At 49.1% G+C, this 16,925-nt stretch overlaps 1 protein-coding gene across 1 annotated transcript in view; it reads right to left on the bottom strand.

Moving 5' to 3' along the window:
* The window catches only part of LOC128720439 (high affinity cGMP-specific 3',5'-cyclic phosphodiesterase 9A), a 77,430-nt gene extending 68,169 nt beyond the window's left edge, over nucleotides 1-9,261 (bottom strand). The window contains exons 1-2 of the mRNA XM_053814108.1: nucleotides 9,176-9,261; nucleotides 6,882-7,892 (exon numbers count right to left, since the gene is read on the bottom strand). The gene's annotated coding sequence lies outside the window, so the exon portion shown is untranslated. The remainder of the gene's footprint in view (nucleotides 1-6,881; nucleotides 7,893-9,175) is intronic.
* Nucleotides 9,262-16,925: the final 7,664 nt, after the last annotated feature.

Genomic DNA, 16,925 nt, shown 5'->3' with positions numbered 1-16,925 from the left:
ACGAGACAGTGGTGGGAACGCAAGCTCTAGCTACGGTTTTCAATGGCCACTAGCAGTATAAATGAACCATCGAGCGTGCACAAAAGCGAAGGAAAAACAGGGGAATGGGACCACCGCTGGCAGCTGTCGCCTGAAGGTCCGACAGCGCTCCAGGTTGACAGGAAGTGCGTGAAAATCCCCATTCCCATCGGTATGTGGCCCACATCGGGGGGTACTGTTTGATTGAGCGATTGCTCGACACACGCGGCGAGTACGGTCCAGTTTTCCGCTCATGCCACCGATAAAAGCTAAACCACGCAAAAGCCGTAGACTCGACCCGACTAGCATAGCGACGGTGCCCAATCACATATGTAAATAAAAGACGTCGAAACCCACCACCCCCACCCGGGCAGTTCTCAAGGATCCGTTTCCGACATAAGTGGAGTGTCAATAACAAGCGCTCGGCTATAAATCCCGGCGATGTTTAAGGATCCTTCGCCGGATTACGGACCCGTCCAGGAGACCTACTGACCGAGTGTCCACTGCCCCTGCTGATTTGTTTCCCGCTCCCGCTCCCGACCCGGGGTGGCCTCATTATAACACTCCCGCTTCGGAACCACCTCAGATGCAATTGAGAGGGAGGAGATTTAACGAGCCGTTACGACCAGCGTGAGGCCAGCGTCCAGCAGGAGCGTGATTTCGTAGCCCGAGAGCCGGGAACAGCATCGTCCGAGCTGGAATATGTTGTAGCTTAAGGCGAATCAACGACAGAAAAAAAAAGCTGGCACTGTCGTTCTGTGGATGGCGTCGTGGTACAGAAACGGCATCGGCTTGGAGCATAAATCGATATCGAGAAAAATAAACCAACAAAGATAACACGACACCAAACGCAGGCTGGGGGGTCCTGGAGCCGAACTAGGAGGCGTTATTCAAACACACACCGACTTTCGATACAGCATCCAGTGGGGGGCAATGGCACTTTGCAAATGGCGTTCGTGTGCACTCGCACGGGACCGATCGAACGGCAAGTTGTATTGAAACGCCCTCACCGAAGCGAGCAGCGGGCGAGATGAATCGATTTCCTCTTATTTTCCGAGCGATGTGTGCGAAAAGAAGGACCCTCTGATCTTGGTTCTATGGCGACCAACAACAAAAAAAAAGACCATTCTAGCGAGAATGCCGCTTTTCTGGCCCGTGTGCGATGAATTGTTTATTTGTGCAGCAAGCCGTACAAAGTGCTACAACTCGGGGTCGTATTTGCGGTAGAAATTTCGGCCCCGATATTTTTCGCTGTATGTTTTGTTGAAGAAAAAAAACACCGCCTCCGAGCCACGGTCGAACGCTATTTTTGTGCCCGACACTTCGATTATGCAAAGTATACCAACATTGGAATGTCATTTCTGGTTTTGGCGGAGCATATTTGAAGGTTTGGATACAAAATTTGGTTTGCTCTTTGACGACAAATGTGGAACATTCTAGGACTAAATTTTCGCTCACTTTAATAAACTCATTCCTATCGACGTTTAGATAACCAAAACGATTTAAAGAGGCACACTAATGAACGCTCTGCTGCTCAAATCAAAGCTCTGCTTCAGTGGGCGTTGAATGACACAGGAAGATCCATTTTCTTTTCAAGCTTCCACGTCCAAGCAATCCAGTGCCATTTGGCTGTCTTTCTACAAAGCTCTACCCCTCGGAATCATTCCCTAGACCACGGCACAATAGTCACAGTGGCATCTCGCAGCCGAGAGCAAGTCAGCAAATGGTTCTGACCATTTGGAACGGTCGAGCGGTGTCCGATTTTCCCGTGCCTGTTTTTATTCCGCCCACCAGACCCACGAGCGTGATTAATGATGATGAGGACGATGATGGCCCCGCGTGCTAAACGGGGCTCGGTTTGCGCATTTCCTGTGCGACGTGGCTCGAAAAAAAAAATAAGCTTTACCCAAGAGGAGCGCTAGCGTTGGAGAACCGCCCTCGCAGTCGCGTTTTTCGCGATGAATCAACGCGATAAAGAGGGAAGGAAGAGTTGATAAAAAAATGAACTCTAGCACACACAGCCGGGCACAGGCAAGCGTTACCGCTCGTTCGAGGCGATGAACTGCCCTCAATTTTCTCCTGCCCTCAATTTCCTCTTCTTTGAGTCACATTCCACATGAACCAAGTCGCGTTTACCAAACGAAACAGAAAGAAAAACCGTTGCCAACCGACGCTAACTCACCCTAATCGCATTACGCCCCTTCATCCATTCGTTGACCGCTGGACGGCGCGTCACATCAATTACGATTTCACTTATTTCTAGTTCTGTTCATGATTTTCATCCACCCGGATTGACGACCGGGCGCCTCCACCAGCGCCCAGAGTGACGTTCGTGAGCACAGTGCTGCCATCTAGCGGTAAGTATAAGGTACGACCAAAAAACAAACGCCACTGTGAGAAATGAGGCCGGAAGAACGTTTTTAACGGAATTAAAATGAACCGGTTTGCACTGTTGGAAGATCTAGCGGCATCGCAGCGCTAGAAATCGTGTGACGAGCTTAAAATATGATGCTCTTAAATGGGCCTTGTATCACTGCTACTAGGACAGGTGCTTTGCTCCGCGATGGAAGGACAGGACTGCTTGCAATCCGTCAAGCATTAAGATGGAAAAACCATGCGCCCCAGATTGGCCGTGGACCTTGAACGTGATTTATTACGCGACTGGCCAGCGCGCAAGCCGAGCGCAAGAGGAAAATGGCAAGAAACGAGAAACGAAAATTGATTTTCAACGGTCACCTTCCCTCGTTTCATTTGGCTTTTTTTTTTTCAACAGTCAGGGAGCAAATGACAAGCGATCACAGACCAACGTTAGAGACAGGTTGCTTTCGCTTGTACTTTGTTGTTGCGAATAAATTTCTATCATATAGAGACCTCTAGCACCTGGTGTTGCTTTAAGAACTTTAAGAACATGGCCAATAGTAACGAAATAGTTGCTTACGTTACAATTTGGTGGTCGATAGCAGGGCTTCTACTACGCACATCCCCAGACACATTTAGCCATATCAAATGCGCATTAAGCATGGCATTCCATCCAGAACAAGCACATTCGGAGCGACTAATCTACCAATGCTTTGTTACGTACCGAAGGTACCACAACGCAAAAGGTAGAGCTAAAAAAGCAGACCGCGGGAAAAGGAAAAGGTCCCTTTTCCAATGTACGTCGTGTGCTACGAAAGCGAAGCCGTCCGTTTCGATTTGTTCAATCACCTCACAAAGCCAAATTGGAAAACAGTGCGCCAGTACAGCGCGCGTCCCTAGGGCTTATTACGCTCCCGTGCCTTTCAAGGGCAACCGAAAACGACCAGGCGCCTCCATTACACCGTCGGTGAGGCGAACATGACGAACGGCGGTGTTCTTTTACCTGTTTTCTTTCACGCCGCATTTCTCAGCCTTCTCCCAGGGCACACGCATTGTTTTGTCGATCTAGCTCTCGTGGTTTAGAACGCAAAACAGCTGCGCACTGGTTTTGGACGATAACGTTCGCTACCCTCGAGCGATTATTACAAGCAAAAAATGAACGTCCGACAGGACGCACTATTGCTATTTCCATCACATCAGCCAAGAGACTGCAAGTTCACATGTTTTTCTTTTTCTCTATCAAGTCGTGGATCATTATTTTCTTCTGTTCGTCCGTAAACTTTCATTCGACCAGGTGATAGCAATGTTCTCCCAAGCGCGAGAGTAAGAACGCAAGATTTGGCACGCTTTTCGTCAATTTCCAAGGCACGTCTGGCGAGCTCACCAACGCCCCTCCACACGCTGGTCGGTATTACTTTCTTCCGTCAGCGATCCACGAGTGTTTCGACGTGAAGGATACGCTCTTCCCAGAAGGGATCCCACGCTGAGCGCGAGACGAATTGATCGGGAAAAATCCGACGGCACACTTGCTCCTGTCCGGTTTTAGGTTTTCTCGAGTGCTATTTTCTGTATTGCTTTTTTTGTTGCTCACTGAATTCGTTTCCTTTTACATTGCACAGTTCGGTCACGTAACAATAGCAATCCCCGCCGGACGTCCTTCCCATTGCATTAATGTCTCTTTGCGAACATATTTCTGTCCATCCCGGTGGAGAGACGACATCCGACATCGGGGGCTCGTGGCAACAGATAAAAAATTGCTCAACAATCAATTGCGTCCTCCTCCGGACACTAATGAAGTTCGTACGTATCGAATTAAGGAATGCGACCGTTTGATCATTCCGACTATCCACGGGCCGTTTGGGGGATAAATATCCTCGCATAAAACCACACAAACACACACACTCACACACGTAAAACCAACGCTCGAATTCCATCCCAAGCGCCGAGGGCGATCAATTACCGATGGCGGAGCGCCGGGAAACTGGGAAAACCGAAACCCGGCACATTAATTGCGGTTTAATTAATATCATTTAAAAACACATTCCACACATTCAGTGTCAGTATCGCCGGCGATACGTCATTCGATCGGCTGCGGAGTGAACGATCGTGTCGCGTAATATTTCGTCTGTCCAAAATTAATGACAGCTTGAACGTCCTTCTCACGATCAAACCCAGTGCCAACTTCGACTATGCGGCGCATCCGACCATGGTCGGTACAAATTGAATCGATCTCACGCGTCTGGCGAATGGTGTTGCATGCGCTCGAATTATGCTCGACCCATCAGCTCAGCTGGTGAGTATCGACCGTGGGGTGGAAAAAAAAACGTTTCATTTTCCTCTTTACTATGCAAATCGCATGACCGAACTTGAGCAGCTGACCCAAGCGCGGTACCGTTCACTGGCGTGCAGTTTGATAATTAACCACCCAGGTGGAGAAAACTCGGCCAGCCAACGCAAAGTAGTGGCCCAAAAGAAAGACATCTCGCCAACGTAAGCAAAGTTCGCCATCAGCGGCAAAATACCTCATCGACCTAGGGTACGGACTACCATTAAAAAAAAAACGGTCGGTCCGGAGAAACAAAAACACATAACGACCGACCCAAAGGCGGCCGTCGATGTGGCCCACCCCGGGGGTGCTCGGATCGGAGAATCGGATTGTTTATTTGTTTGTGTGTTTGTTTGTTTGTTTGTTTGTTTGTTTGTTTATTTGTCCGTCTAGCTCGATGCCGCGTGCGTGAAGAAAATGCTAATGGACACTTTGTGAATCGCCGCTGCCGGTAGAGAGGCCAGCAGAAAGGAGCCCCGATGTCATGGCATCCACCCGAAACACACTGACCCCCCCCCACGGGGGTTCACCTTATCCCCAGCGCCCATTTGGTAGCGAAAATACGCAGGAAAAATATTATTCTAGGACGCGGCGCGCAGCAGCAGCAGCACCCGAATGTTGGAGGTTGCTTATTTTCTTAATATTTTCCTGCCTCCAAGAAAAGGCACCGAACGGGAGATACGCTGGTGTAAGCAGAGTAAGCAGCATTACCCTCACACTCATCCGTGAAGGAAAACAATACCCCTCGAGAACCGGTCGATGATGCAAGGACTCATATCTTGAAGCGGACGGATTTCTAACCGGATGTACCCAAATGGCTCCAAAATTGAACCACCGTGAGGGACAGTGCTTTGGGATGTGATTTTATTACTACTCCAATAGAGAGAGAGAGAGAGACAGAAGATATTCCTGATCAACCATACGCCCATTCTTGACCATGCTTTGTTTACCTTAGCTATATGTTTTTACCACATTTCGTTTCCTTTATCCAACAGATCTATTTGCGGACCGTTTATCGATTGGATGAAGCCAAAGAAAAGTTCTACTAGTTGGTCGAGAAATTGTAAACTCTAACTCTTAACGCGGAACATTACGTGTTAAGGCACAAATACATTTAAAAACCCAAAACTACAGCTAACTGTTTCACGAGCGACTAATAAACGCTCAAAACCACTTACAAATTGAACAAATTGCAGCACCAAACCACCGGAAATGGGCTTTCGTTTGACAAATTTTTCCCACGAACACACGCCCTTGCGAAAAGTCCCAACGCTTTAGATGGCACAAAAAAAAAAGCGACACCAGGTCACATGGGGCACATTATCTCGGTGCTCCTTCACGCCAGCCCCATTGCGCCAATCGTGCGGTGATCGCAAGATGGGGAAGAAAATCGAGTGGAAGAACCACACAGAATGAGGCAAAAACAAAAAACAAAAGTAAATGGCTGCAAAAAGCACCCCCCAACGGCAACAAGTCGTCCCTCCATAACGGGGTCCCGCGAGACCCGAGGGTTTGTGGCAGCTCGTTGCAAACTGATAGCGCAACTTCGAAGTACTGCGCAACTGTACGATGGGTGGGTGGGTGGGTTGTTGGTGGGCAACAGGTACGAGGACAGCCACCACGATGGGTTTGGAAGGTGATCATAAAAAAACTGGCCTGATAAGCCCTACCGATTGGCTTACCATGGCGACTCACGGAGGCCATCCGATGGGCGCGATGAATAATGGAGCCTCACGGTACACCCACGGCGTGACCTCCCGAAGCGACGATAGACAGGTGGTTGATTGAAAAATGTGGCGACGAGGTAAAAAGCCAGAACGAACCCTAGCAAAGTTCCTACGCGAGCCCGGTGGAAGGAAAAGTAAGTCTCCTAGCAATGACAAAGACGTCGTCTCGCGAACTCGTGAAGAAACTTTTCCCCAACGGTCCCACGGTTGTGGAAACTATTGCCCGCGTGTATCGAAGACCCACCCAGAAAAGGGTGACGGGAAATCGATCAGTTGCAGCTATGAGGTCCTTTCCAATTTCCAAGCCCACCTTTTTGCGAGTTGCCTTTGTCGGGAACGTCGGCACAAAAGGTGAGCCACCGTGAGACCACATATCCTGCCATATCCACCCGCTGATCGCCCTTAGTGACACATCCTTTTTGTCTCGTTTTTCATCCCCCAGCGTTACTTACCATTTGTTTCCTTGTGGAGCTGGAGCCTGGCTGCTTTTCGCCTTGAAACGCTCGATCTTCTCCGGTCGATGGCGCTCGAAGGACATCCTGCGCGGAGTTGCTCAAAGTCGGGTGACAATTTTGTTGCTCAATCGCACACACACGCACGCGCACACACACACACACCACACGGTCTTCTATCGAAACGGACACACATACACACGCACGCGCGCGCGCTTGAGGTTCACCCTTGACGCCTCTCTTTTTTACGGCACACGTGGAACAGCACTTTGGCGGATTATCCCTTTCGATGGCAGGCCCAAGCACTTCACTCAATGGCAACTTTTTTTGTTGTTGTACCTTTTGCTTGTTTTCATGTATATTTATTCTTTTTTTTTGCCCCACACATTCACCAAGCGCACACAAACGCACACTTACTGCAACAGAGCGACGGATCGCACCATCGAGGAAAACTGAAGCCGTGGAACGAAACGGACGGCTAATCCTGCATTTTTGAGCCTTCAGGGTACGGTGGATGTTCTGCTTTTCTCGCTACTCCACACACACATACACAGCCACGCATACATACACACACACACACAATTACCACTGGTACCACTCGAGGCAGCTCCCACGCGCACGCATCTTCTGCAGCCTGCCGTCGTCTGGCACACGGCACTTGGAAGCTTTGGCCAAACTGTTTCGCATTCTTCCGCACTTAGCTCAGGCTGGTGCTAACACGGTGGGATAAGAAGCCATCGAGGATATCATTTACTTTGGGCAGGCGTACGAGGGACTCTCGGGGACATACGCAACAGGACACGAAAATGGAACAACGAACACTTCCGACGGATCAAAACCGGTTTTTCAACCACTGGCTCTCGGAGTGGCGTTTTGTGCTCCTAGCTGTACGATGCAGCTTCACAGGATGAGATAAGCTACACATATTCTTCTTTGTTTATTTGGTGGCATTTCCACCTTCACACTTGTTCACTTTTTTGCACCTTTTTCTTTTGTTCAAATGAAGTCTTTCTAAAAAAAAAGAAGAGAATCGTAAAACAAACCGAACCATTCTATGTTGCTGTTAAATCACGAGCCAGCGAGAGAGAGAGAGAGAGAAGTAAGAACTCCCCAAATTGACCCACGAAAGCGGAACCAGCCCCAAACCCCAAGGGGCGGTTGCTAGCCTTTTTGGATGCGCGAAAGAGAATCTCTCCGCCAATCGGCTCAATTGGTTCTAATCAACCAAACCAGCGCTCCAAAAAACGCACATCTTTGGAGCCGTTAAATGCGCGAGGCTAAGAAACGGTCCCGGTCTCGATCCCATCCCAGACTCCTCATCCAAAAGGGGGGTAAGTTTCGAAAAGGGGAACAAACAGGTAGAGCCAAAAAGACACCCATTTCTCGATTGGCAGCAAACGCAGCAGTTCCGGATGTGATTCGCGGGAGCTTATCACGAGCGGTGGCGCACTTTTCGAGTACCGGTCGCAGACGTGATCCGGTTGCAACGGTCCAACGATCGGCCCACTGTCGAGAGGTTTGTCTTTAGCGAGTTGTGCAAACGTCTGAACCGAGTCGAACGGTGGCGTTGTTCTTCCGGCGGACGGCGGCCCGCACAATTTATTTGTTGTCCACTTAAGGCAAATAATCAGATCAATCATCGCTCCAGCGTCGCTTCCAGCACGCTCAGTCCTGACACTCAGGCGTACACACACACGCACACACACACGCGCGCTCGAGTGTCACAGTTTTAGCGCTGTCCCTCTGAGGGCAACGACGGACGAACGCGTGTTGGTGGTTGACCTCGATTCACGCCCGTCATCACGCCAAAGGGCCAACTCACAACACTGAACGGGCAAACCTCTAAGCCCTTGCCGCACCTGTGGAAAATGGCCCCTCTTCCATTGGTCTCGGTGGCAAAGGTCCGGGAAAGTTCCGACACCGACACAAACGCCCGTTGCAACGTTTTTTTTTCCGACCGTCGGCGCGTACCAACACACACGACAACGTTCTGTCCCCTCGCGAAAGGAGACTCGAGATCAAAACAATACACACCAGGTGTTTCTGTGTGTGTGTGAGTGCGTGGGAAAGCACTGAGGTCGATATTGTGAGGCACTGTACGCGGGCGTTTGCCGATTTGCAGTCCACACTTCCGGTTGCGTCCACACTTCCGGAAATCCGCTGGCACACACCGACACACAGCGATGCCAAGGTCGAACCACGCAATGATGGCCTATTCCCCCGTTTCACGCCACTCTGACCCGCGCGCCCAACTGCTGAAGGAAGTCTCGCTCCCACCCGTCCCCCCGTCAGACCTCTCCGAGGGATGGTCCGGTGGCACAGGAGCACGCGGCTTTCGTCTCTGTCAGGCTCTGCTCAGGCAGCTGCTCTCGTAGCCAGCGTTCGGAAGCGACTGGAAGCCAGTCGCATGCAGGCCTCACGGTTCGACCTTCGCCGGAACGAGTGCGCGCCCGAATCCGGTCCGAGCCGTGCGTCACGCGTACTCGGGAGGGCCCACGGATGGCCTTCGGGAGCATCGGTGCTGGTCGGTTCGGGCCGCGAACGTGAAACCCGATCGATGGAGCCGCGTGCGATGTACATGCGCACACACGTCCAAATTCACCCTCCTCCCAAACGGGGTGGTGGAAGGTTTCCCCCGGAAGGGTGGGTGGCCATTGCGCCATCTCTCGTACCTGTCTCGTATCGGTACAGGTGCCACACACTCAAACGGGCACCAGGCGGTTAAGAACGCGAAGGGACTCGCGCTCGAGCTTTTGTTCTCCACGTTTCCGGTTTCCGAGTGGGGGGAAAGGGGTTTAGTGGGTGGTTTGGTGGGTGCGAGGACACCGGAACCATCCGAGAACGTAATTCGAATCGACGCGGGATGTTCTATGATATATTTTTTTTCTTCTTCTCCTTCTTGCTTTTCGGATCCTTTTTGTCGTTTGCGTTCATCGCCAGGATTCATCGCCAGGAGTCTAATATCAATTCTGATGGCTCGATATTTACCCACCCAGTCCGTTCTCGCTGAAAACGAACTGAAGGATCCAGAGCACACACATACACAGTGGTACGTCACGGCGCACTGGCAGGATGACATTCATTTTCTGGGCCCGAGCTCAATCTACATCCTCCAGCTGAGCGCAAACACTTGTTGCACGCGGCGAGACAGCCGACTTGCGCAGGCAGAACGCAAAATGTGGACGTTTTTCCGACACATCGTCGTCGTTGTATGACGGTGGTCGGAAAGCCCATCTTTAAGAGAGAAAAAAAAACCCTTACCCAAACCCTTTTGGGTATCACGGTGAAATTGCAATTAAAAGTCCCGAACGGCAGCCAGCGGAAATCAGCCCACATTCAACGCAGCGAACAATGTGGCGGCTTGATTCCACGAGACGTGTGGGAGGAAGGACGAATTTTTCCAAACTCCAAAAGCCCTCTGCCGTGCTGCTGCTAATTTAGCGGGCTAAAAATAGCGCACACAAGACCGCACCTGATGAGATCCATTAGGGAAGCGCGCGAGAAGCGCACTAAATAAGGCTCAAAAAGGAACCCTTTTCTTCTCTTGAGTAAACGAAGCGATCCCGCTCGTATAGGATCCTTCGGCATTCGCGCAAGCTGGAAGCGCAACGAAAAGGTACCATAAATAGGACACATCGCATTATTGAAAAGCAAAATTATCTATTTACTTCGCCGCTCCCCACGTGAAGCAAAACACCCTTTCTTGTTTTCGCGCCCTCAAAGCCTTCGTTAGGCATTTGTAAGCACGCGGTATCACGTGCACGGCATCCAACCTCCGGGAGTACGGGGTGTAAAAATAAAGGATAAATAAATCATATCACCCGGTTGCACGGTGGCCTTAAACCGATGGGGAACTAATGATGATATCCTTCCATTTCATTGACCCTTCGTGGAAGCGCGTGGAGTCGCGTTGCCATCACTCGAAACTCAACGACACGGACTGGCACGAATCGCGAAACACAAATAAAACACCGAATCATTGGAGCGATCTCTCGCACAAGCTGGAAAAAATAGATGGGGCACAGCCGTTGCGTTGCGTCCTTTCCGGACGCCCCAAATCACCCAAAAGAAATGTACTTATTTTATTTGTAGATCATTCGATTACAGGATTTGCTCAAGCGACACTGATTACAGTGAAGAGCAAACACAGCACCGGCTCGAGGTGGGTTGAACCGAAAGGACGAACCAAAAGAAGGGTAAGCTCTTCGATTGAGTAAAGCCAGCCCTTCCGTCCTTGCTGGGAGGGAGAACGTTGTTTTCATTTTTATTTCTTTTTAACGCTCCCGGTTCCGAGCCGGTGCGTTTTCTGTCCACAGCTGCTAGGACTCCAAGTCCAGGAAGCGGCCCGAAGAAGATGAACGAGTCGGGCCACGCCGGCTCCAGACGGGGCGGAATTATTTGATGGGTGAGGATTAAGTAAACCAACTCGCGTTCGCCGTTTGCTATTGTACCGCGAGATGCTGCTGCTGCTGTTGCTGCTACTTCGGCGACCGAACGTATTCGTTATCCTTGCCCAAGGACCGACCGGTGGGGTTGACCACGGTCTGTGCCCTTATCCGCGTGCGCTTTGCCTTCGCAACTCAGCCCCGCATACTGAAGACGCGACCTAACGCGGCGTTGATTCAATTCGATTCGGTGATTTAACGACACCGAGCCCTTCGAAGATCCGCGAACAAGCGTCAGGACCTCGGGCAGCGGTAAAGGACACGGACATGGGCGATGTTATTGTTGATTATGATGTTCCCGCCGGCGACTGGGGTGGGTTGATTCGTGGGTACTGCCGATGTCGACGAGGAAAACGACAAGCTATAAATTACACGGTCCACACGGGAAGGATTTCCATCTCGTGAAAAGCCACCCCCACGTCGGTCATGATTGTGCTTCAAGATTTGATAACGCGAGAGATGGCAGAAGGTCTGTCGTCGTCCGGAACAGGAACTGGCGGAAAGGATTCGTCAAAGGATTCGCCATCAGCTCCCGGGACGGCTTGAGGGAGCATTTAATCCTTAGCCCACGAAGGACGATACAAAAGGTGCTTTTTTTTGTTTGAAGACCCTTCCATCAGGTTGGTAGCCCTTTTGGTCTTATTTCCAGGCTTGCAGAATTGTTTCAGATTGTGATAAAATTGTTAGAATTTTAAATGTAATTTAGCCACTGCATGATCGCAACATGAACACCACAAGCAAACACTTCCCACGGTCAGCTGTGAACCTGTACTACACCACTGCTTAACCTGACGAGTCAGATGAAGTTTGCCACAAACACCGAGTGCGGAGCTTGTCCCATCAACCCACGCCCGCACAAAATCCTTTCCCAATCCTTACGCTACTGACAAATGGCTCCGGCTGTCGGGCAACCGCCACTAGGCAAAGCTGTCGATTGCGTGACCGTAGTTCTTTTTTTTCGCGCTTCTTTCCCAGCTCCCAACGCTAAGGTTCCAAACTAGCGCTGCATTTAGACACCTGCACGGTTTGACTCGTTGCAATCCGATGCAAGCGAGTGACACCCGCATCGGTGAAACGGACTGTGTGAAGCCATGTGTAGGATGTATGCGTTGGAAAACGCGCGTGTGTGCGCGAGAACGGGCAAGACGATATAGTTTTTTCCGTCCCAAACGCGTTGACGTGCTCGAAAATAGACGTATCGAGCGATGCCAGAAATAGGAATCTGCAAACTATACTTCTGGCTGCAACCGCATCAGAACCATCAGCATCAGCTTTTTCCGTTTGCACGCGCATCAGTGAAGTATTTAGGCAAACGCTAAATGTGCCTAAGCGTACCGGCGTACACGGGAACTTCATCGTTAGACGGCTGTAATTTCATTAGCGCATTCGAACGGTCTGGATTACGAAAACCAGCTTACAATTCTTTCAACTCCAGGTTGATACTCGACCAGAAAATCACCGCATGGACAGAAAACATCAACGTTAAGCGGTGAAAATCGATTCACCGACCATCGTCCTTTGATCAGACGCCATTCTCTCCAACTGGACGGTATTTCGCGAATGAGCACGCAGCTTTGATTTCCACACAATGCGCCCACGTGCAGAATGCTACCTCTAGGGACGGCTGATCCGAAGGAAAGAGCGAGAGAGAGTTTTCCTCGGTCGTTTGCGACCGACAACGGGCTGGTTCGCGGACCGATAAGAGGGTTACGATACGATGCGTTGGATCAAACCGCGCCAATCCCTACCAAAACTTCTGAAAGGATCACGTTTTATGCTTTTTGGAACCCTTTTATCCATCACCTCTACGCTTGGTTGTAAAGTCAGGGCTATGTAAAGTCACATTTTCACCGTTCGTCGGCAACTCTTTTAGCTTAATCATCGACGGTCCAAAACTCGCTCCAGAACGCTCCCGTGTGCGGAAGCGTTCCGAGTGAACACGTGACCCAGACGTGGATCGCTTTGATATTTGGTCAAACGAACGCCGCGCTGAACGGGTTTAAAGCACCTTTATTTGTTGCTTTTTTTAGATATTTAAGTTATCTACCAACAGAAATACATTTACTGCTCGAAAGGCAAGGACTTCTCACGAAGGACACCTCGGGACGATTCATGATGCATTTCAATTATGTAATTATTTTTTTATATTACAACTCTACCTGCAAGCACACTTTACAGCATATTCTCTCTCCCATTCTCTCTCTCGCTCTCTCTGCATTTGTCTCAACAGAAGAATCCCTCACAATTATGTTCGACCGTTTATGCTGCTGTAAACGCTCGATCGTGTATGCAGCGCATGTAGAACAGCTCCACAACCGCACGTACCGGGCACGTGTGTAAAATAAACCATCCAGAAGAAGGGCAGGGTACACGTGGTTCCCGCCCCACACTGGCCACCGGAATAAATTGTAAGCTGCCCGCACGACTCGTGCACCCGGGGGTCGTGCGGAATAAATAATAATTAAACCCGATGAAGCACGAAATAAGAGCCCTTCGCTTCGTTCGGACGTTGGGCAGCATAGTTTCGCGTGGGTGGTGGGTTGTCTTGCTTCACACCACTCATTACAAAAGCCCTCAGACCTCGCTCGGGCGGGACTCATCGAGGTCATTATCTATAGGGCCCCTCCGAAAATTGTGCCGTTGGAACATTCGCTCTGGTGGCCCATTACACGCACTGGACCACGCCCGCATCGGTGTTTTGTTGTTACACTTGCTGCGGTGCTGCGTCACAATGGTGCGTGTGGTGCAATAAATTATCCGTTAGCCCGGTAGCACGATACACCGCCCGGATGAGCTGCTGTTTATCGAAATTTGAAATTTTCTTCCCAAAATGCAATTAGCATGCATTCCCAGCCGACCGTAGCCTGATAATTGAAGCCCCTAATCAGTTTCGTCGCAAAGATGCGATTGCAAAATGTTACACTTTGATTGGACTTAATTAGCGCGCGTCAGATACACCCCAGGCCGTGTGTGATGTTACAACACCACACTCCAAACAGGCTGTTGATAAATTAAAACATCTGGCGTTGCATCAGCTCGAGCTGGAAAACTGAAAACGCAAGCTTCTGTGGGGATGTGAAAGCAATTGCTTCCTCTCAAATATGCTCCTGCACCGTGAATAAATTAAATGAAATATGCTCCACAACCGAGAAGAATTTGTGAAAAGTAATGTTTTTTTAGAGAGCGAAATTATTCCGCCCCATGGTAACAAATTTAATTATTTTCTGCCATGGCAACACACGAAGCGAATGGAGTGCAACAGCGTTTGATGCAGTAGGCGAAACTCACACAACTGCAGAGTTAAGTGAAAAGCGAAATTGTAAAGCGTAAATTATAATTTCATAGTATTACTTAGTTTTCCTCATCCCACGCCAGTGCTTCACATTGTCTTTACATACAATATATCTCATAATTGCATTAAAATTGCATTCAAAAAGTGTATTTTCGTTTAAGTACGATTCGCCCGTTCACGACCTAATTCACCCCCAGAAACAACCTCAGCTGTTTCGATTCCAATCAATATACTATTGTACAGTACGAAAAAAAAGCACAACCAGACCACTTGTCAGTGGTTGCTGACAGCCTTATTAGCTTTACAGCGATTTGGGTGGAAAATTCATTCTTATGCAAACAATTAGCATTCAGTTCGCGGGTGACGACAGCATAGGACCAACGATGCGATGGCGAACAGTGGCAAACCATCAGCACCCAACACCCCAACACACATACAGCGCAACGAACGGTGTGGTATTAAAATTCTAAAACAACACGATTCGGCCCTGCACGATTCAGTTTTGCATAAATGAGTGGTTGCCGACGGGGCTCGGGACGATAATGGGTGTTCGTTTTTCCACCGCCAAGGGCAAGGGCAATCGGGTTGTCATCGATGGCTTGTGCGACTCAATAGCGCACCCCAACACAACGGCCAGGGCTAGATTATGCCTAAAGCTATTTGGTATACACACCATAAACACATATAGGCAGATTGCAACAGCTACAAGCCAATAGTCAATGAGAGCGACTAACGTGTGCTCATTTTTGTGCTGAATTAATTTTTGATAAAATCATTTGTTCCAATAAATCTTAATGCATTCAACAGACACAAATGAGGAGAATAAAAAAGTTAACAACACTCAAACGGAGAATTCGACTCACAATTTGCATCCGTTGGCTGGCACATAAACACGCAGCCCATGAAACATGTTTAATTTTCCCATGGAGACGCCTGGTTGGTTGTAAAATATGCCTTTAAAATCCTCGTCTGGACGAGGTGTTAAGCCGTTATATTTCAGCAACTTCCCAACTGGAATACAACCGGGTGGATTGGAGTTCTCGAGAAGTTAATAATTTCCGATTCATGACTTGCAACAACCTGCCTATTATACCAAGTAACCCCCACGAATGCGAACGAGGCGTCAGATTAAGTGCAGCGCCATTCGAACGAACTGCCGCACCAGCAATCGACAGTTGGGCTCATTTTATGCGCCATATAAATGGAAGTAATTTGTAGCAATGCGTCGAAAAACAATGAGCTGGGGCTTGTTTCAAAGAAAGCCATAAACACAATGAAGGCAGTACATCTTCATAAAAATTAAACGTAGCCTTATTTCATGCAAATTTTTGGAACGCATAAAATGGTGATATAGTTTCATATAAAAAAGAAAGAAAGATTAACACAAGCGATGCAATACATAGCATACCTGATACCAATGTTCTATATATGAGCTTGTGAGGGTCTCCATTGCTCAATGTTAATACTAATCAAACGCCCTAACCCTTAATGTGTTAAGCAATGCTTCTTAAGATGCTCTCCTTGCTCGATTGTTAAACAAACTGTTCTTTTCTCTTTCACTTGATCAGAGTAATTAAGATCCGACCCAAGTCGGCAAGTGATTGAATTTTGTGGGACTAGATCACAAAAAAACGCGAGATTTATCACAAAAAAGGGAAAACCACCGTCCTGCAAAACCTCACCGTTTGCTCTGTACCGCAACAACCACAGCTTCTTCTTTAGCCCTCAATCTCTCTCTCTCTTTCTCTCTCTCTCTCTATTCACTCTCCATTAGCTCCCACTGGCACAGCTGGTCCAACAAATCGGTCGAGGTCGAAAGATTAAATTTAGAAATCGATTTCCTCTTTTTCGGCCAGCTTTCGCCAAGGCATGTCTTTGGTTTCCCAGAATGCGGGGGAGGCGGCAGAGTTTGATGGAAAACCACACGGCACCGAATCATCCTTGCTGCGACCCCGTTTTACGGTGCCATCTTCGGACAGCTTCAGGCTCGAAACGTAGAGCAACCGGTCCGGGAATCGAAAGACAGCGTCCAAATCGTTCGAACGGAAATTGTGCATAAATCCATGCAATTATTGCAAAAGCGAAAGTGCACCGTAGACGTGGGTGGGAGGAATTGCTCGATGAGAGAACGGATGGGCGATTTGAAGATTTTGCCCACTAGCTTGGGATGAAATATTATGATTTCCTTTAAATCGACAATCGAGCAGGAAGCTGAAAGATTTATTGCCATAGCAACGGACGTGGGAAAACCGGAGGAAAGGTTTACGTTCATCGAGAGCGTCCAAAGGAAGGAAGCGAGAGTGAGAT

The sequence above is a fragment of the Anopheles nili genome, chromosome 2 (genome assembly GCF_943737925.1).
Source record: "Anopheles nili chromosome 2, idAnoNiliSN_F5_01, whole genome shotgun sequence".
NCBI lineage: Eukaryota > Metazoa > Arthropoda > Insecta > Diptera > Culicidae > Anopheles > Anopheles nili.
Note: the sequence above shows the minus strand (reverse complement) of the source record. Positions and strands in the feature narration are given on the sequence as shown.